This window comes from Spermophilus citellus (genome assembly GCF_964194105.1).
Source record: "Spermophilus citellus genome assembly, chromosome: 3".
Taxonomy (NCBI): domain Eukaryota; kingdom Metazoa; phylum Chordata; class Mammalia; order Rodentia; family Sciuridae; genus Spermophilus; species Spermophilus citellus.
The window spans coordinates 3340805-3360075 of NC_138184.1; the positions used below are offsets into that span (position 1 = coordinate 3340805).

The 19271-nt window shown below is 61.9% G+C and overlaps 1 long non-coding RNA gene across 2 annotated transcripts; it reads right to left on the bottom strand.

The window, feature by feature from the left end:
• Nucleotides 1-3861: 3861 nt before the first annotated feature.
• On the bottom strand, nt 3862-15648 carry LOC308644754. 2 transcript variants are annotated; one of them, XR_014021086.1, is made up of 3 exons: nt 7495-8152; nt 5091-5263; nt 3862-4018 (listed from the first exon to the last, which is right to left on the bottom strand). It is a non-coding gene; the product is annotated as an uncharacterized lncRNA (long non-coding RNA). The 2 variants fall into 2 exon arrangements; XR_014021087.1 differs by lacking the exon at nt 3862-4018 and adding an exon at nt 15188-15648 and having other exon boundaries at nt 4811-5263; nt 7495-7636.
• Between the last annotated feature and the right edge of the window lie 3623 nt (nt 15649-19271).

Here is a 19271-nt window from a genome sequence, read left to right on the forward strand (position 1 = left end):
CCGGCTCGCGCGCCCCCCCAGCCGGTGACGTCATCCCTGCCGCCGCCGCCGCCGGCCGGGGGCGGGGCCGGGGAGGGACCGGTCCGCGCGCGTCAATGCGCAGCCGCGCGGCCGCCACGCCCTCCCGCCAATGAGGCAGTGCGACGGGGTCACGTGGTCCCAGGGCCTTTAAAGCTCCGCGGGAGCACGTGGGGCGCAGGGCGCCCGGCTTCGCGGGACACGTGGGCTGCAGCGTTGGCTCTCGAGCCCCTGCTCCAGCTATCGGCAGAGAACCCCCAGGGCGCTAGGAGCAAAGGCCATGGCACTTGCCATACGCTACTCTAGTCTCTGCCGTGGCTCCCCGGTGCCCTTCCAAGGAGATCCAGCCTCCTCTTGGCGCCTGGCCTGCCCGCTCTGGTTCTCACGGGCCTGTCCCTGAGACCCTGTGGTCCAGACGAAGCAGCTTCGTGCAGCCTGTTCGCTCCTCTGCAGGGCCTTGCCTTCGCACTGCCCCGAAGGTCTTTGTCCTGCCATCTTTCCAATTTCTGCTCAAATATCCAGTGCCTGGAAGAAGCTGTCCCCGGCCACTACCACTAGTCACCCCAGGCTCCTCTGTGTCCCATTGTCCTCTTGATTCAGGTCACACTAGAGTGTGATGGGCACGCATGAGTTGAATGGGTAAGTGCGTGGATGGGCAGTACAGGAGCAGGGCTTCCGACCTGATCCCCATCCCGTGCTGCCCGCGCCAGGACAGACAGCGGGGAGCCCAGCTGCGTGGGGCCCTGGGCTCGCCTTTTCCCACCTGTAAAATGGGCTGGCCTCCTGGGTCTCGGCTCCGACCTGAGAAACGGAGCCAGGCAGCGCCTCTCACAGGGAGGTCTATGGGTGGATTGCCGCCTGCGGCTGCCCTGATTATAGCTAAAGCTTGAATAAGAAAGAGGGGCAATGGGCAGGGGGAGGTCGCGGAGGATGCCAGACACCACCCACAGCCGTTTCCAGCGAGTCGGAGCCATTTAGTTCTTGGAGGTGTTCTGGGAGAGGGCTTTGCACCACTGAGGGTCACCTTTAGAATATAGGGTTTTCCTTCAAAATCCTGGGTTCATTCCAGGGCAAAGATACGGATAAACAAACCGCGTTAACCCAGGTAGCAAAATGATGGTGGAAGTCACCAACAGGGAGGAGAGGGAGAGGAGGAGGAGTCAACAAGCAACCTGAATTAAGCTCCGAGGTTCCCAGCAGCTGGGGCAGTGGCCAGGCTGGTAGAGTGGTTTGTCCTCCTGCCTGGGTGACCCTGACCTGGCCCTGGACAGTGGCCTCAGTTTTCTCATCCAAGCAATGGGGACACAGTTCCATCTGGAAGGAGAAACGGGGAGGCCTGTGCACAAACAGCTTGGTTTCCTGTATACAGTAAGTGCTCAAGCCTTGCATACCCCTCAGAAGCGGAGTAAAGGCTGTGTTGGACGGGCGGGATGTGGTGTGAGCCCTGTTAGGAGCAGAAGCTTGACCCCGCTGCTGGGACTCAGCCCAGCCTGTGCCGTCTGTGAAGGAGGGGTGACCCCTTCTGCCTCGGGGTCCTGTGAGCAGCGAAGGAAGACAGCTGTCCGCCATGGTGCAGTGGTGGCCAGGACGCAGCCATTCAGCCCCGCGTGGGTTGTTTTAAGTGCTCTGGACACAAAAGTAAACAGAGCACCCGACACACGGTAGCCCTGGAGGTAACAGCCCAGCGAGGAGACCTGTCGTGCCCACCCGGAGGCCCGGCCGCCCTGCCCTGCCCCCTCTTCTCCCCGCCCGCCCAGCCCCCTGCGGGGCTCCCTGTGCCTGGCCAGCCGCCTCCTCTCTTCCTGAGGCCGGTCCTCACCTGCCAGGCCCAGGGCTCTTCCCAGCGCCTCACTGAAGCGCCCCCACCTCATGGGCACGTGGCACTAGGTGACGGTCACGATTTGCACTGGTTTCATGGGGAGCTTTGCTTGTCTCCTGTCCCTCACCCTGGCTGTGCCTGTTTCCCTGCCTGTTGATGGGGACGATGACTGTCCCTCCCTGAGGGTCCCCAGGGCAGCGGGATGAACTGCCTGGCACCTGGCACCCGGTAAGGACCAAGAAGGGGTTGCCAGGTAGCTGTGGCCACTGTCGATGGGAAACCAGGACAGGCAAGGTGACCCTGAGGAGCCACCCGAGGAGGGCCGGTGTGACTCAGCCAGGCAGCGCTGGCCTGGTGCGCAGGGGGCCGGCAGGGGCAGGACCTTCTGGCCTGATCCTGTGGCCAGCTCACGGCCCAGGAGGTGCTCAGGACGTGGCTGCCGCCAGCCCAGGCCTTGGGAGGGAAGGGGTGGGCGCGAGGCCTGCGCCCCGAAGGTGCCCACCCAGGAAAGCAGTGGAGTCGGGTGGTGGGGGCCCAGCTCCCAGGAATGGTGTCTGCGCCGCAGGCGCTCACCGAGCGCGTGACTCACTGGTGGGTGAGAAGTGCAGCCGATGAACATGCCCCGCGTGGGGTATCCCGCCCCACCTGCTCCTGGCTCTGCCAGTGCCACCTCTGCCTCAGCGACTCAGGGACCTGGTGATTAGCGCCATTGAGTCTTAGTTGAGACGGCTCCAGGGGAGCCATCAGCCGCCTGTCACCGTCACCGAACACAAACAGGATTCCTCACGGCCAAGGGCAGGGTTGCCCGCGTGGAGCCAGCCTCGGTCCTGTGAGATGGGCCAAGACACGGGCCTTGCGACGTCGCCCCGAGCCAGATTCCACCATCTTTGTGCATCACTCAAATTAAACGTGGTTCGCGTCACCTCGGGTTATGGGTGTTCTCGGGCTGGGGCCGGGGCGGGCTCAGGGTAGAGCGCTCGCCTCGCACAGGGAGGCCCTGGGCTCGATCCTCGGCACCACATTAAAAACTAAGTGAATAAGATAAAGGTGTGGTGCCCAACCACAACTGAAAACATTTTTAAAGAATTACAAATGTGGGGCTGGGGATGTGGCTCAAGCGGTAGCGCGCTCACCTGGCATGCGTGCGGCCCGGGTTCGATCCTCAGCACCACATACCAACAAAGATGTTGTGTCCACCGAGAACTAAAAAATAAATATTAAAAAATTATCTCTATATATCTCTCTCTCACTCTCTCTTTAAAAAAAAAAAAAAGAATTACAAATGTTCTCTCGGTCTCTCCCCTCCTCCTTCGTCTTCCTCTCTGGCTCTCACTGTAACCCAACTTCAGATGTCCAAGGAGGGTCACAGCAGCCCCTTGGCTGAGCCCTCCATGGGGCGGGGGGTTCCTACGGGGATCCGCTGATTGAGCCTGTTGGGTGATCATTTGGGGCTCCAATCAGAGAGCCATGGGTTCAAATCCTGGCCATGACATTAGCGTTCCTTCATGATCAAACTCCAAGAAGCCAGGACCAGAAGGGAGCTTGCCGACCTGGTGAAGGGCCTCTCCCGCCACTGGAACACCCAAGAGTGAAAGACGGACAGGATGTTCCCCCCAAGGTCAGGAGAGGAGAAGGACGTCCACTCCCCACCTCTGTCCTGCCTGGTGCTGGATGGAGGTTACAACCAGGAAACAGGCAAGAAAATGAAAAGCAATGTCCGCACCGCAAAGGAAGGGGTCAGGCCACCTCTGTTGTGCGGGACGTCCTCTGCACACTCAGATAAACAGAAAACCCACGGAGCCCTAAAGAGCATTAGAAGCGGTCAATGAGTTCAGAAAGACTACAGGGTGTGAGGTGGATACACAAAAGCCCACTGCATTCCCTATAGAGTGACAAGAAAAATGAATTCAAGACACCAATTCCATGTGCATTTGATCAAAAAGAGTAAAATATTCAGGAAGTCACTGACCAAAACCAGGACAAAACTGACACCCTGGATACAGCGGCAACTGTGGACAGGAGCTGATGAGAGCCCGAGGGAAGGGAGGGGCGTCCCATGTTCCTGGACTAGAGAAATCCTATTGCCAAGGTGGCACCGCTCTCCAGTTGACAGACAGGCTCAACACGATCCCTACCAAAGTCCCCGTCAGCTCCTGCGCAGAAATGGACAAGAGCTTGGTCCTAAAATGCAGAGGTGAATTCAAGAGTCTGGTCTCGGAGCACCAAACGATCTTGGAGAAGAACAAAGGTGTAGGACTCACACCTCTTTGGTTTCAGCACTTATCACAAAGCTATAGTACCCACACGATATCAGGACCCACAAGACCTAGGAAACCGAAACAGATTGTGGAGCAGAATTGAGAGTCCAGAATACATCTTCACATCTATGGCTGACGGATTCCATCAAGATGGTCAATTCGATAGGGAAGGAGCAGTCCGATGAAGCAGGACTCCGGGGTCTTCGCGTGCACAACATAGAGTCAGATCCCTCCTCACACCTTATGCAAAAGTTAGTATGGATTGTGATCTTAAAAGAGTTAAAACTCTTTTAAGCATAAAGTTTCAAAACACTGAATCAGTTGATGGCTTGTTTTAGATGTCTTTTGGGGTGATTAAGATGTTCTAAAATTAGACCGTAGCCATTGGTGATGGTGATAGTGTATGCACGGATGTTGAGTGACTTGTATCTCAATAAAGCCATTATTTTCAAGTCTGGGCTCTGATACCTCTACAATGTGCCACTCTGAGTGAGTTGTGTCACTCTGTGAACCTCAGTTCCTTAGCCTTGAAATCAGGCCTAATGGGACCTACCTCACTCTGCCCATTTGTGAGGATTGACACAGCCACATCACAGGAGATTATATGGGTAATACTTTAATCCCAAATCTACAAGTAAAGGGGACTGAATTGACGAGGTACAACTGTACAGGGGAGTATTATGCAGGTGTGAAAAGGATCAGTTAGGAGGACGCATGGGAAAGGCTTGCAAAATGCTCTGTGACAAAAAGCAAGCCAAAAACATCACCTATCGTATTCTACCTTTAATGCAAGTTTTTTGTTTATTCATTATTTTAATATAAGTGAATGCATATATTTGCATATGTATAAGCCCAGGTCATTTACCATAACCCAAATTTGAGAAAGGAGGGTGAGGAGAGAACCCGCTAACATCCTCTGCAGGTGCCACAAGGGTGCCCCCTCCCCTGATTCCGCCCTGCAGACCCTGTGTCTGCTCCAACAACTGAATCCTGACTTGGAGCCTTCCTGTCCTGCTCCAGCCGAGGCACGACGCTGCTGTCATTGCGGGGGCGCTGCTTTGCAACCCTCGTGGGCGGGATCGTGAGCGTCTGCTGTGGTCCCTCGTGGATGACGGCTCAGCTTCTGGTGGAGAAATGCCCACAAGTGGGGCGGGCGGTCCACACAGTCCTGGAAAAGGGCTTCTTTAGGCTCTGCAGACCCGGAGGAGCACCGCGTGGTGGAGGGAGCCTCGGGGAGTGGGGGCTAGGGCCCCTGGGTGAGGGGCGGGTGGACATGTGCAGCTCAAGGTCTGCGGCTCACGGGACGCAGGGGACAGAGACAGCTCTGGATTAAGTTTGCCATTTCCCGTGAACCTGGGATCATTGCACAGCAAACGTGAGTGTGTGTGTGTGTGAGAGTGTGAGTGTGTGTGCGTGTGTGTATGAGTGCGTGTGTGTATGAGTGTGTGAGAGTGTGTGTGATTGACAGTGAGTGTGTGTGCGTGTGTGTAAGTGTGTGAGTATGTGTGTGTGATTGAGAGTGTGTAAGTATGTGTGTGTGTTTGTGTGAGAGTGTGAGTGTGTGTGCGTGTGTGAGTGTGTGATTGAGTGAGTGTGTGTGCGTGTGTGTGTGTGAGTATGAGTGTGTGTGAGTGTGTGATTGAGAGTGTGTGTAAGTATGAGTGTGTGTGTAAGTGTGTATGAGTGTGTGTGTGAGTGTGTAAGTATGAGAGTGTGAGTGTGTGTGCGTGTGTGTAAGTGTGTGAGTATGAGTGTGTGTGAGTGTGTGTGATTGAGAGTGTGTGTAAGTATGTGTGTGTGTTTGTGTGAGAGTGTGTGTGTGCGTGTGTGTATGAGTGCGTGAGTGTGTGTGATTAAGAGTGTGAGTGTGTGTGCGTAAGTGTGAGTATGAGTGTGTGTGAGTGTGTGTGTGATTGAGAGTGTAAGTGTGAGTGTGTGTGAGAGTGTGTGTGTGTATGAGTGTGAGTGTGTGTAAGTGTGTAAGTATGAGTGTGTGAGTGAGAGTGTGTGTAAGTATGAGTGTGTGAGAGTGTGTGTGATTGAGAGTGTGAGTGTGTGTAAGTATGAGTGTGTGAGTGAGTGTGAGTTGTGTAAGTGTGTGAGTATGAGTGTGTGAGAGTGTGTGTGATTGAGAGTGTGAGTGTGTGTGCGAGTATGAGTAAGTGTGTGAGTATGAGTGTGTGTGAGAGTGTTAGTGTGTGATTGAGAGTGTGTGTGTATGAGTGAGTGTGAGTGTAAGTGTGTAAGTATGAGTGTGTGAGTGAGAGTGTGTGTAAGTATGAGTGTGTGAGAGTGTGTGTGATTGAGAGTGTGAGTGTGTGTGTAAGTGTGTAAGTATGAGTGTGTGAGTGAGTGTGAGTGTGTGTAAGTGTGTGAGTATGAGTGTGTGTGATTGAGAGTGTGTGTGTGCGAGTATGAGTAAGTGTGTGAGTATGAGTGTGTGTGAGAGTGTTAGTGTGTGATTGAGAGTGTGTGTGTGTGTGATAGTGTGCCAGCGCGCGATGGACACTGACCCAGGACCTCGCACCCGTGGAGCACGCCCTCCACCAGTGTGGGCTCCGGCCCCAGCCCCGCCCCAGCCCAGCCGGGGCTCCTGCCTGGGCGCTTGGGGCCTTGCGGGCCCACAACCTGCTGGTCGCCGGTCACCTCCGCCTGGCCACAGCCCCCACCAGCCAGGGAGGAGGCCCTGCAGCCTCGCGGGGAGGCACTGCGGCCCTGTGCTGGGCAGCAGGACGGGCGGCCGGGAGCCCCTGGGGACCCTCTGCTCCCCACACTGAGTTTTGGGGAGACCTGGACGGTTCCCGGGGTGCCTGTCAGCACCGCCCCCAGCTGGCAGGAGGGTGAATGGACACTGGGCCCCGCGTCCCCTGGGCCTCGCCCGTGGCCTGCTGCTCGGGTGCCTCCCCTTTGGGTCAGGACGCCAGTCATGTGGGACCAGGCCTCGTTGGGACCGCTGACCCCTGAGAACCCCGTCTCCACGCCAGGCCACACTGGGGCCCCGGGCGGGCACTGCAGCGCATCTCCTCTGGCGACACCTTTTAACCACAGGCGCTGTCTCTGGAGGTGGCAGGGCTGATGGCTAACAGGGACCAAGTGCTCCTGGATGATGACGGGCGTGGAGTCCCCAGGTCACATTGCTGGAGGCGCTGGGCCGGCCCCTAAACCAGCCTCTGCCCCGGGAGGCACTGCCTGCGGCACCCGGAGACCAGGGCCTCCGGGGCCTTCCCTGGGGACCGAGTGGTGACAGGTAGGACCTTCTACCTCCTGCCAGCTGCCTGGACGGTCCACTGGGCAGGCTGCACTGGATGTCAGAGCAGGGTCTGAGGCGCAGCTGGCCTCGCCTTGGGGACCACCGTGGTGGGGGCTCTGGGCTGCCCCCAGGGGCCTCAAGCTTCTCACCAGGAGGCCAGACGGTCCCAGGCTCCGTGCAGTGGGCAAGCAGGGTGTCACTGTCCACCCCAGCTGTTCATTTCTCAGTCTGCTTCCAGGGAGTCACCAGGTGGGCGCTCGGAGGGTCCCGAGCACCTGGCCACAGCACCTGCTGGCGAGTCAGAGACCCCCTGTGGGCAGCGCCCCCCGGCTGACCGGCCCCCCACTGCCCTGGGTCTGTTCATTGAGCCCTAGTCTCGGCCTGGAGTCAGTGACACCAGAGGCCCAGGAAGCGACAGAGTGGACAGCCTGAAGTGACATCGTTGCGGAAGCACATCGGTGTCCCCGAGGACTGAAGTCTGGGGACAGGGTCAATGATGGAAACTGGGTGGCCCTGAGCCAGGTTGGACGTCGGCACGGCTCATCCTTCAGAAGAAACTGAGGCTGGAGTGAAGTCACCCGCGGCCAGGGGACACGTTTGGGACCAAGCTCAGCGGCTGCGGAAGCGGCCTGCCCCGCCCCTGCGCCGATCGCCCCCTCTGCCCCCTGCGCCGCCGTGCCCTGGCCACCTCCACCTGTGCCTGCAGGATGTGCCTTGTCTCTTGCAGCCCTTGGTCTCCAGTCCCTGAGAGCTGTCCAGGGGACGGTGGCCGATGCTGGGAGGCGGCGCCCGAGGGTGACTCTCGGCTCTGCGTGCCTTGCCCCGGTGCATCTTGGGAACGGACTGCCACCCGCCAGGCCCGGGGCGTCCTGCGGCCCTGGAAACCAGCCGAGGGAGCGGCTGACGGGCAGGTCGGGGACTCGGGCAGGAGAGCGGGGAGGCCATGGGGTCAGGGCCACCCTAGCTGCTGAGGACCGGCCACCTGGACCTCTCCCCGACACACCTGGGGGCGCAGGATGCAGAGCCTGCCTCAGTTTACCCAGCCACACTCTGGGGCATCGCAGCGGCCTGAAGGTCACCAGCAGGCCCTCCGCAGCCCTTGGCTCTCAGGCCAGCGCCTGGCACACAGTAGGCACTCGTGTCTAGTACTCACCAGACAGGATGTTCCTGCAGGACGGAGCCTGCCCTCCCCCCGCCCCCCTCCCCCCCCGCCCCCCTCCCCCCCCCCGCCCTCGCTGGCTCAGCCATGGGGGGGGTGAGTGGGATCTGGCTGGTCCTGGCAGCGGAGATGTCGCCGCGATAAAACAGGAAAGCGCTAAATAAATCCACTCCACAAGTGCCCCAGTTACCGACCGCCACTGGGCCCCGGGATGGGAGCTGTTCCCAAGCCACAGACGGACCCCAGCCCACAGTCCCCAGGGGCTGTCGTGACCTGTGGCTCTGCTACGAGTCAGGCCGCATGTGGCCGTGGGGGCTTGACCCAGGGGGCGGGAGCCCTGGGGGCTGCTGCGGGCGGGGAGGGCCTGCTGAGTGCCACAGACACCCTCTGCTGCAGCGTGGCCGGCCCTGGGGGCGAGGCTGGGACCTGGGGACAGGGGAGGGGAGATGGGGTGGCCCCCTCGTGGGCCTCCTGAGACAGGCGGCCTGCTGGCCAGGCCACTGCTACCCGCTGGGCTCTGACCCTGGAGCTGCATCCACCAGGCCGTGGCCTAGAGTCCTCTGGGACCCCGAGGGTGGCCCGGGTCCCTTGTGCCCAGGCAACGACTTGGGTGCCAGCACCTGCCACACACTGCACAAGGCCACGTGATCCCGGAGCAGGAGTCCCCAGGACCACAGGGACATGAGGAGCTGCCCCCGAGCCAGCTGCCCAGGGCCATCAGAGGCCCGGTGACAGGAGCCGCAGGGTGTCCGCCTGGGCACAGCCCCTGATCCAGGCGCTGTCCTGCCGCCTCGGTGACCTTGCAGTCCTGGGTGTGCGTTTCCGCCTGTCACAGGAGGGGCCCAGAGGGCTGAAGGGTACCAGGCAGCTCGGCTGGGCCGGCTCTCGGGTTGGGGTCCCTCGTGCCCTGGAGTCCAAGGCTCCTGGAGAGCAGGGCACCTGGGAGCAGACCGGCCCTGACCGACTGGCCTGGCCTGGTCCAGCACGGGACCCCACCCCGGGCACAGCGTCCCCTTGTTGGTGGGTGCCAGGAGCCGGGCAGCACCTCCTCCTCCCGGCTGGCTGCGCCCCTTCAGCCCCGCATGGCCCGCCCCCCACTTTGGAGGCCATCTGGAGGCCTCCCCCCTCGGCCTCCCCTCCCCACCCCTCCCCTCCCCTCCGCCCTCCTCTCTGCCAGGCCCTTCCTCTGTCTCTCGAGGCCTGGAATTTGGTGACAGAGGGATCCCTGGGTCCGAGCCAGACGCACCACTGGGCAGCCCTGTGGCCCTGGGAGTCCTGTGGCCCTGACCCTGTGACCTCGTCTGTAAGGGTAAGGAATGTTCCCCTCCGTGGCCGCCCGGTGGCCCCAGCGCTCAGCTGAGGACACACACAGCACATGGTCAACATGTGGATGCTGGTCCTTCCTCTCTCCTCTGGCCCTTTGGCCCCTTGTGTGCCCCAAACATGGCCCTGCTCAGGACTGTGCGGGGCCCCTCACTCCTGGACCCGCAGGACCCAGGTGGGGAGAGCATTCTGGGTAAAGAGAACAGCATGTGCAAAGGTCCTGGGGCAGCAGGGGCTCTGTGCAGGGGAGAATGGAGAAGGCCGGCAGAGAGCGGCCACCGGGGTCCAGCTGAGGAGTTAGCTGAAGTCCTCTTCTGGCCGCCTCTCCCTTGCTGAGTAGCTCGCACTGAAATCGGTAACCATCATGGTTAATCGTGTCACTAACTGGACGCGGTCTCCCCACACATTCTCTGTGCCTCAAGGCAGGGATCATTACCTGCTTGGCTCATGCTTGTGGCTTCAGCACCTTGGACAGCACCCAACACACATTCCGTGTTCCATAAATGCTTGTGAACGAAAACTAAACCAATGGCATGTGTTACATGTTATACCCTATCCTGAATGCTGCTTCTTTATGCTTCGGTTTATCAGGGTTTTGGAGTTGGACACCCTCCTCCTAGGGAGGCAGCAAGCAGAGAAAGCCTGATAATCACCTCCCCTTTTTTGCTCTCCATACTCCTGTTAATACAATCATTTTTTCATTTTTCTTTTTCTTTCCTACTTTCCTCTTTCAGGAGAGGAAAATGTTAAAATGTGGATGTAGTCAGAAATACTTTCAGCCTTCAGACAATTCAGACTTGAGAATCAAGTGATGGCGGAAGAGCTAAAAAAAAAATACATTCTTGGTTATTAGGAGGAGAAAGAAGATGCCATTTCAATAAGATCGAGGCCAGTCAATGCCGGAACATAAAGATAGACTCTTCCTGTCCTCGACTCACAGACTGCCCGCAGCTGTGCGTGCCGGGCCCTCGGGATGGCTGGGCAGGACGGCCACAAAGACAGTGTGATTGCCCCGGAGCTGAGCCCAGCGCGTGGAGGGCACCATGCCAAGATGGAGCAAGGTCACAGCAAGGTCACGGGGCTGCGCGAGGCAGGTCCCCAGGGGTCTGCCTGGGCGGGGTCCTGCTGGGTTGAGGTCCTGCTCGCCTGTCCTCCTGGGCAGGGACGTCCCCAGGGCCTCCAGCCCTCCCGGGCCTCGGCTCCCTGTGTCCCGGGGTCCCTGCGCTGCCCCGGGCCCAACTGGACGGGAGGCCCCTGGACCTGGCCCTGAACTCGCTGCTCGGGCGTCAGCCAGGACTCCAGGCGCCCTCGGCCCTGCCTGTGGGAGGGGAGCCAGGCAAGCGGGGACAGAGGTGGCCAGCACAGGCTGTGACAGTCACACTGCAGTGAAAACCAGGTCCCTGGGGGTGGCCCTGCGGCCTCATTGAGCAGGATCCTGAGCCTCGGGGGAGGGGAGGCCGTGATGCCTGGGGACGGCCCTTGGGGAGTGCCGACCTCGGCTGGCCATGGGCAGCTGCGGGGGCCACGCACTCCTGCCCAGGGAGACCCCCGACCCTGTTCCGCCGCGCAGGATGGTCAGCGCCGCCCGCCCGGCCCATGCTCCCCTCCTGGGGGCCGTCTTGGAGGTGGTGTGGTCTGGCGGGTGACGCCCTCCTGACCCCGCATGGCAGCGAGTCCAGGGACGCACGCAGGCTTCTGTCCCCACCCCTGGGGACGCCCTGGTGGCACCTCACACTGGTTCTGTCCTCCACACTGCCCCGTAGTGTGCTTGGACAAAGGGGCGCAGGGACAGGTCAGCCAGGGACTGGTGGGCAGGGCTGTCCCCACACCTGGCCCCGCTCAGCTGGCCACCTGCTCCGCCCAACGCCAGGCCAGGCCCGGGGGGACGGTACCACGGCCCCGGCCACCTGCCAGCACCCGCCTGGAGTCCCTCCAGCCTCATGTGCCGCAGGTGGCCGGTCCACTTTGTCACTTGACATGGGCTGGATGGACCTTGGCAAATGAGAGCGCAGAGGTTCCTGGCAGCTGCCTGGCAGCGACAGCTCCTGCACCTGCTCCGCCCGCCGCCCTACCTCCCGCCCTGGCCTCCCCCCCTGGCCTCCCCCCCAGCCTCCCCCCTGGCCTCCTGCCCTGACCTGCGCTGCCTTCTGGCCCCACTGGAGCCTCAGCCTGGCCTGGCCGGTCCTCCTCCTGCTCCCCGGCCAGGCGGCTCCTCCATCTCAGGCCGCAGCCTCAATGTCACCTCCTTGGGGAGGCCCTCAGGGCCTCCGCCGCCCCCCAGGACCCGGAGGGCCACTGTCCTGCCTGGGGTTTCCCAGAGCCTGTGTCCCTGCAGGCGCTCAGAGCCCCTCCAGCTCCCCGGGCCCCTGATCAGGGGGACTGCACAGCCCGGGGCCACTGCAGGGCCTGAGGTCAAGCAGGACCCAAGGAGGGACTGCCAAGCCACCTCCCCCATGCCCTGTCCCTCTCTGCAGGCAGGACAAGGGACGACGGATGAGGGCGCACCCTCTGTTCACTCTGCTCCTTCCACCAGGGGAATCGGGCGGGCGCCGGGGCCTGTCGTCCCAGTGGTTCGGGAGGCTGAGGCAGGAGGATCCCGAGTTCAAGGACAGATGGCCTCCTAACGTCCCAGGAACGCCAGCAGCAGCAACCGGGCCTGGGCAGTGCCCTGCGACTTAGCCTCCTCACTTGACAGATGGGAGTGGGCGGGCTGTTCCCTCCCGTTTCCAGGCCCCGTGTCCTCCTGGGTGGGCATCGCCCCTAAAATAACAACCCAACCCGGCGCCCGGCGCCCAGCGCCCAGCTCAGACCTGTCGGAAGGGCTGCAAGGCCGGGCGCTCTGATCCTCCCTGGAGGCCTCGTTAACTGAGCACTTACTGTGCGCTGGGCCCTCCTGGGCCTCACTTTCCAGCCTCCCTCCTGCTACCAGCCTCGCTGCGGTGGGAAACCGGGGCACAGAGAGACCCTGAGGCTCCTGCCACGGCTTTGACGGAGCGGCCGGGTCCATCCACAGGGGCCTGCAAGGCGGCCTTCCCACCAAGCCCCACCGCGTCACAGCAGCACGGGCATCACCGAAGGGTGGACACGAGCCAAGCCTCCGTCCACGGGCGGATGGACAAACAACGCGCCCGTCCCCGTCCCGGGGCTACTCAGTGCAGAAATGCGGGGCGCAGCAAGAGGCCGCGCAGGAGGGACGCCGGGCCTGGCTCCGTCCCAGGCAGACGCCCCCGAGGTCTCGGGGCCACGGGGCCACCACGTCGTGGGCACCCTGGGGGCGGCCGGAGGGCGCAAGTCTGTTTTCTGTGCTGTTTCCCGCGGGTCCGTCCCGCGGCGCCCCGAAGGGATCGGCTGGAAGGCGCAGTGTCCCCGAGACCGAGACCGAGAGGAGGCCGGACAGTGGCCATCGCCATGGCGTGGAACAGACTGGCGGGCTGTGCCGAGTGAGCTGTCCCTAGAGGGGACACAGGACTGTGGGAATGGCCACCTCCGGGCAGGGACGCTGGTGGCCTGGGCGGGGGAGGGGCGGTGTTGCTTTTTCCCTGTGACCCTCTGGACATCGAAAGGCGAGAGGTGGCAGTTAAAAGCCCTGCTCCGCCTCTGACTGGCTGTGTGACCTGGGCCACTCGCCTCACCTCTCTGTGCTTCAGTGTTCCCATCTAGAGAGCAGGGGGGGTGACACCAGCTCAGACTCTGGGATGAGGCTGCCCTGAGCTGGGGCGCGGCCTCCGGAGACTGGCCCCTCCCCACACCCACAGGGACACTGCGGCAGGGACACCACCTGCTGTCACTGTGTGCCTGGCTCCTGGTGCCCCCCGGATGGGGGCACCGCCGTCTCCAGGCTGGAGAGCTCACCCGGTCCCAGGGCCCAGGCTCAGAGCAAGTGACACAGTGGACGGCACTGGGCATCTGGGCCGGGCGCCCCGCCATGTGGCACCTGCCCGCCCCCCGCCTCCTTCTCAGGGGAGGTCCAGGTGGGACATGTGTCCTCCTGCCTCACGGCACCTCAGAGCCAGCCGCCTAAGGCCAGGAGATGTCGCTGGGGGCAGAGCCCAGGGTCCCGGAGGGACGCCGTCCCCAGCACAGTGCCGGCCTGGGTGATGTCCAGGCTCTGCCCGGCCACGCACCTCCTCCCGGGCTGTGAGGGGGCTGGTTGCAAACAGTGGCCTTCCCGGGGTGGGAGGACGCTGCCCGAGCCTCACTGTTCCTTCAACAGGGGACAGTGGCCCTGGGTGCAGTCCCCTGAGGACCCCAGTCCTTTCCAGGCCTGGAGGGTCCAGGAGTCCCTCAGTCCGAGAAAGGGCGCGTCCGGGGCTGGCACAGGAATGACGGGGTGACCCGCCCTGCTGTCCTCCCAGGGACTGGGGGGTGCAGCCCATTGGACAGACGGGGACACTGAGGCTCGGGGGGACGTGAGCTGTGCAGAACGTGGACTTGACACCAGGTGACCAACGCCAGGGTGCTCCAGGCCACAGGAGATGTGGATGGTGGACGGATGGATGGACAAGTGGAAGGAAGGCAGGAAGGACGGTGCATGGTGGACAGATGGACAGAGGTGTGTGGGTGGGTGGTGGCTGGTCCCTCCTCCTGGGAACACTGTCCTCGCGTGGCTTCTGCTGTCACCTGCATCCCCTTGAGCCCTGGTCCTTCTGTCCCCTTTCTAGGCCCAGCCCCCCAGCATCTCCCCGCCCCTGGACCTGTGGATTAAAGCACCTACTAACGTCCCTGGCTGCCGGACCTGTCTTCAGGGGCCACCTCTCCTGGACACCTGATACCCACCTGCCCTGGACACCTCCACCGAGCCCAGGGGCTGCCCACCTCACCGGCCAGAGCAGGATGGCCACCCGCCCCTCCCCAGCTGACCCCTGCTGCCCCTCCTCCAGGCCAGCCGACAGGACCCCCACCTTCAGGGCGCTGAGGCCAGGAGCCTCCTCCTCGCACCCCACGGTCCTCTGCGGGCACCACCCACCAGAGCTGCCTTCCTGCCCCAGGGCTCTCCGGGCCCCGCGGTCTGTCCTCCCTGCAGCAGCCACCGGAGGGCGCCTGTGAGCCGCTGTCGGGTGCTGGCCCTCCCCTGCCCACAGCCCCCAGGGCTCCCACCTGCTGGGGAGTCAGAGCTCAAGTCCTCTCCACAGCTCCCAAGGCCCTGAGGGACCTGCCCAGTTCCGTCCCCCACTCTGCTCCAGCCACCCGGGCTGCTCTGCTCCAACACCAGCTGGGCTGGGTCCTGCCCCAGGGCCTTTTCACGGCTGTGCCCTCTGCCTCCCTCCTCTGGCCTCCTCTGTCTCCTACCAGCCACCCTGGCCCCGCCTCGCCCTTCTCCACCGCTTGGTAGCTCCCGGGCGCAGGTCCTACTGGGGTACCTTTTAAACACACATCGGCAGCTCTCGCAAACACAGCTTGTTCCTTGTCCGGGATGGTCCTCCAGCACCTAAAACGGAGTCCGCCGCACAGTCGGCTTCTGTGGAAGATGCCGTCTCCAAGGGCCGCGCCTGCTGTGCACTCAGCCCCTGTCGCCAGGGAAACTTGTGTGGGAAAACGCAGGCGGCGGTCAGCAGAGGCCACGCCCAGGCCAGCGCAGACAGAGCGTCCCCACAGCCGAGCCACGGCCGGGCGGCCTCTCCCTGCCTCTCTGGCCTCAACTCTGGAGCGGCACTTCCTGAGGCTCTGAGGGCCACGGGCCACGCGGGGTCCGGTCTGGGCTTGGCCTCCGCCCAGGCCGGGCCTCTGCTGCCCGCCGCCCCCCAGGGCCTGGCTTGAGGACGCCTCTCCTCCAGGAACTTGCCTGAGCCTGTCGCACCCTGGCCCAGCGACACGTGAGCCTGGGAAGACTTAAAGGTCAACGTCTAAAATTGAATTTGCCTCCAGATAAAAATAGCATCTTTGTAACCGTTTAAATGGTTCTGCAGGAGGGGGAGCTGGGCCTCGGGGCTCCTGCAGCAGGTGTGTGTGCGAGCCCCAGGTGTGTGTGCAAGGGCGTTGGTGCGTGTGCTGACTGTGAGTGTGCGCCTGTCTGTGAAGCACACGTTTGTGTGCTGGGTGTGCGTGCGTGTGCGTGTGTGCGTGTGCATACGTGCGTGTGTGCATGTGCATGCGTGCATACGTGCGTGTGTGCATGTGTGCGTATGCGTACGTGTGTGCGTGTGAGTGTTGCGTGCGTGTGTGCGCGTGCGTGCATGTGTGCACACGCGTGTGCCAGGACCTGCCTCCCTGCGGCCCTTGCTGCTCTACCAGAGCTACAGCCAGGGCTGAAGACTAGCATCGCGCATTAGCGCGCCAGGTGTGTCACCTGCCGGCCAAGCCCCGGGCTTGGCGCTGAGCGGGAGTTGGGGGCTTGCGGCGGGGGCTGGGGCTGGGCTGAGGGGCAGGGCGCCCTGGGCGGTATCCTCCCCAGGTGCCTCGGTTTCCCCCTCTGCATCCAGGGCTGCATCCGGGTGCCCATCCCCATGCCCACTCTGCCTGCTGAGGCCGTGAGGGGACAGGGGCCATCTCAGTTTTCCTCCCTGCAGAATGGGCGAGCAGCGTCCTCGCGCCCCAGCGGAGCCCTGCCCTGGGGAGGTGCCTGCTGTGTCCGGGCCGCGGGAGGACAGCGAGAACAGCCCTGTCGCGGGAAGTGCATGGGTCGGCCTGTGGCACCGAGGACCTCAGCTGGCCTGGCACGAGTGAAACCTCAGAAACCAAGACCTGAGGAGAGGGGACAGTCGCACAGACTGGGAAGACACGCGATGGCTAGGAGGTGACGGAGGCGGGGGCCGCGCCTGCGCAGGGCACTGGCAGATGCGCAGGAAATGACCGCGACCCTCCTGCCCTGCCCGGGCTGGCGTTGCCGCTGTTCGGGGGCCTGGAGAGTGGGCGGCCGTCCACATGCTCGGTAGATCCCAAGTCCCAGTCCAAAGTCACCCCCGGGTCACCAGCACCACTTTTTTTTCCTTTTGGTGCCGGGCGCTTAGCCACGAGCCCCACCGGCAGCCCGCTTAGTGTGTGTGTGGAGACGGGCTCTGCTGCCTTGCTTAGCGCCTCCCTGAGGTCCCCAAGCTGGCTTTGACCTTGTGATCCTCCTGCCTCAGCCTCCTGAGCCCCTGGGACGACAGGCGTGGCCACCATGTCCAGCCGGGTCACCGTGCTTGAAGAAGGCATCCCTCGCCATCTTTAGCATATCTTTGGGGCAGGGGTGTGCCCCAGGTTTCCCCAACTGACATGGAGGAGGCGGACCAGATGGCTTGGGGGACTCTCCCCTCCGTCCCCTCTCTGTCCCACCCTGACCTTCCACCAGGTGCAGGGTGACAGCAGGGGACCAGGCCATTTTGGCCAGCGACCCCTACCCACACTCCCAGGTGGCCCAAGTGTCCTGTGGCATCACCGTGCCGCTGAGGACGAAGGCGACGCCGTCTGCGGCCCAGGAACCAGCCCCACACCCCGGCACCAGCGCCTTCCGCAGGCCCGGCTGCGCCTGGCACAGGGACGCAGCAGACACCAAGACGGCGCAGGCCTCGTCATCGTCCCGTTAGCGATGACTTGAGGTAACTTGTGACCAAAGCCCATTTGAAGAGACGTGGGAAGGGACTCAGCAGCAACAGGGCTGGCGTTTGGCGGTTGAATGGCGGAGGCCTGGGTGATGAGCATCAAAATTATCATCAAAAACTTTCTGGTGGGGCTGGGGATGTGGCTCAAGCGGTAGCGCGCTCGCCTGGCATGCGTGCGGCCCGGGTTCGATCCTCAGCACCACATACAAACAGAAATGTTGTGTTTGCCGAAAACTATAATAATAAACATTAAAAAAAATTCTCTCTCTCTCCTTTAAAAAAAAAAAAAACAAACTTTCTGGTCACCCGGGCCCAGGGATGCTGTAGACCCAGCTGCTCTGGAGCTGAGGAAGAGGATCCGTTTGAGCCCAGGAGTCCAAGGCAACCTGGGTGACATCAAGAGACCCTGCCTTGCCGGGTGCGGTGGCGCATGCCTGTAAGTCCAGCAGCTCAGGAGGCTGAGGCAGGAGGTTTGTGAGCTCAGAGGCAGCCTCAGACTGCAAGGGTCTAAGCAGCTCAGTGAGACCTGTCTCTAAATAAAATACAAAATAGGGCTGGGGGTGCGGCTCAGTGGTCGAGGGCCCCTGAGTTCAGTCCCCGGTACCCCCTCCACCAAAAAAAAAAAGAAAGAAAAAAGAGAGAAACCCTGACTTGAAACAAGGGAAACTCTGGAGACTGAGCAGCCCTGGGGCTCCGGGTGCTGCGGGAGGGACATATTAGCAGCCCGCTGAGTGCAGTTTTGATTTTCCCGGGTTCAGTTCCCTGTGGTCAAACATCGCCTGAAATATTAAGCGGAAGCTTCCAGAAACAAGTCATTCGTAGGTGGCTGAGAGCTGTCTGGGTGGCATGGTGAGATCTGAGCTTCCCCCCACCCCACCCTGGGTGTGAACCATCCCTTTGTCCAGAGGATCCGCCGCGTCTATGCTACCTGCCCAGCAGTCCCTTGGCCATCGGTCCAACTGTCAGTATCAGGAGGCTGTGCTCAGAGACCCTTAGTGACGGTGCGGCCGCTCACTCATGCCAGAGAGACGTCGTCACGTGTGTCATTTAAGTGAAGAGATGAAAAGTGCCAGGTATTTTGAGAGAAGGGGGGATGGGAGACCACACCCGGGTCACTTTCGCACACACAATGCGACAGTCAGTCCTTTTGTCTTCCTATGTGTGAACTTCCCCGCAGGCGAGTGGGAACAGGAACCAGCAGAGGCCCGGTCTCCGTGAGGGTCCAAGCTGGGGACAGGATCTCAGCCCAGGAATCTGCGGGGAGGAAAACTCACCCACAGGGCGGGTCCTCCATCCAGAGAACCAGTCACCAACAGCAGATTCTCAGGGAGAAAGGGAAAGGGTCGCCCACCCCGCAGCCGCAGAGCCACCCCGCGGCCCCTGCTCCCTAAAGGGACAGATGTCAGTGCACTGCTTGGGCGACAGGGGCCCTCGGCACAGGGAGGTCCCCACCAGATCTCCAAGAAGCAGTTTTAGAGAAGGAAGGAAGGAAGGAGGGAGAGGAGGAGAGGAGGAGGGGGAGGGGAGGGGGGAGAGGAGCAGGCGCTGGGGCTGGAGTATCCGGGTTCCGGGTTCCTGGAGAACATGATCAGAGGGGAGCGAGACGGGTTCCCAGAGTGTCACTTCGCCATCTATAGTAGCCACGGTCAGATGCGACCTAAATGCTAACGAGAGGATCAATTACACACACATTCTGTGGCCATTAAGTAAATCACAGCGTGTGGCCTCCTCCCGGGGAGGCCAATCGGGCGCCCGGGGCGGGAGTGGCACCAACCCTGCTTTGCTTCGGGGGTCTCGGGATGCTCTCAGTTCTCTGCAGCCACTGGCCTGTTCTGGGGCACCTGCAGGTACTTGTTCCTGAGGAGGGAAGGGGCCAGGCAGCACCCAGGGCCCCGGCTGCCCTTGCTCGGTGGCTGTCACTGGA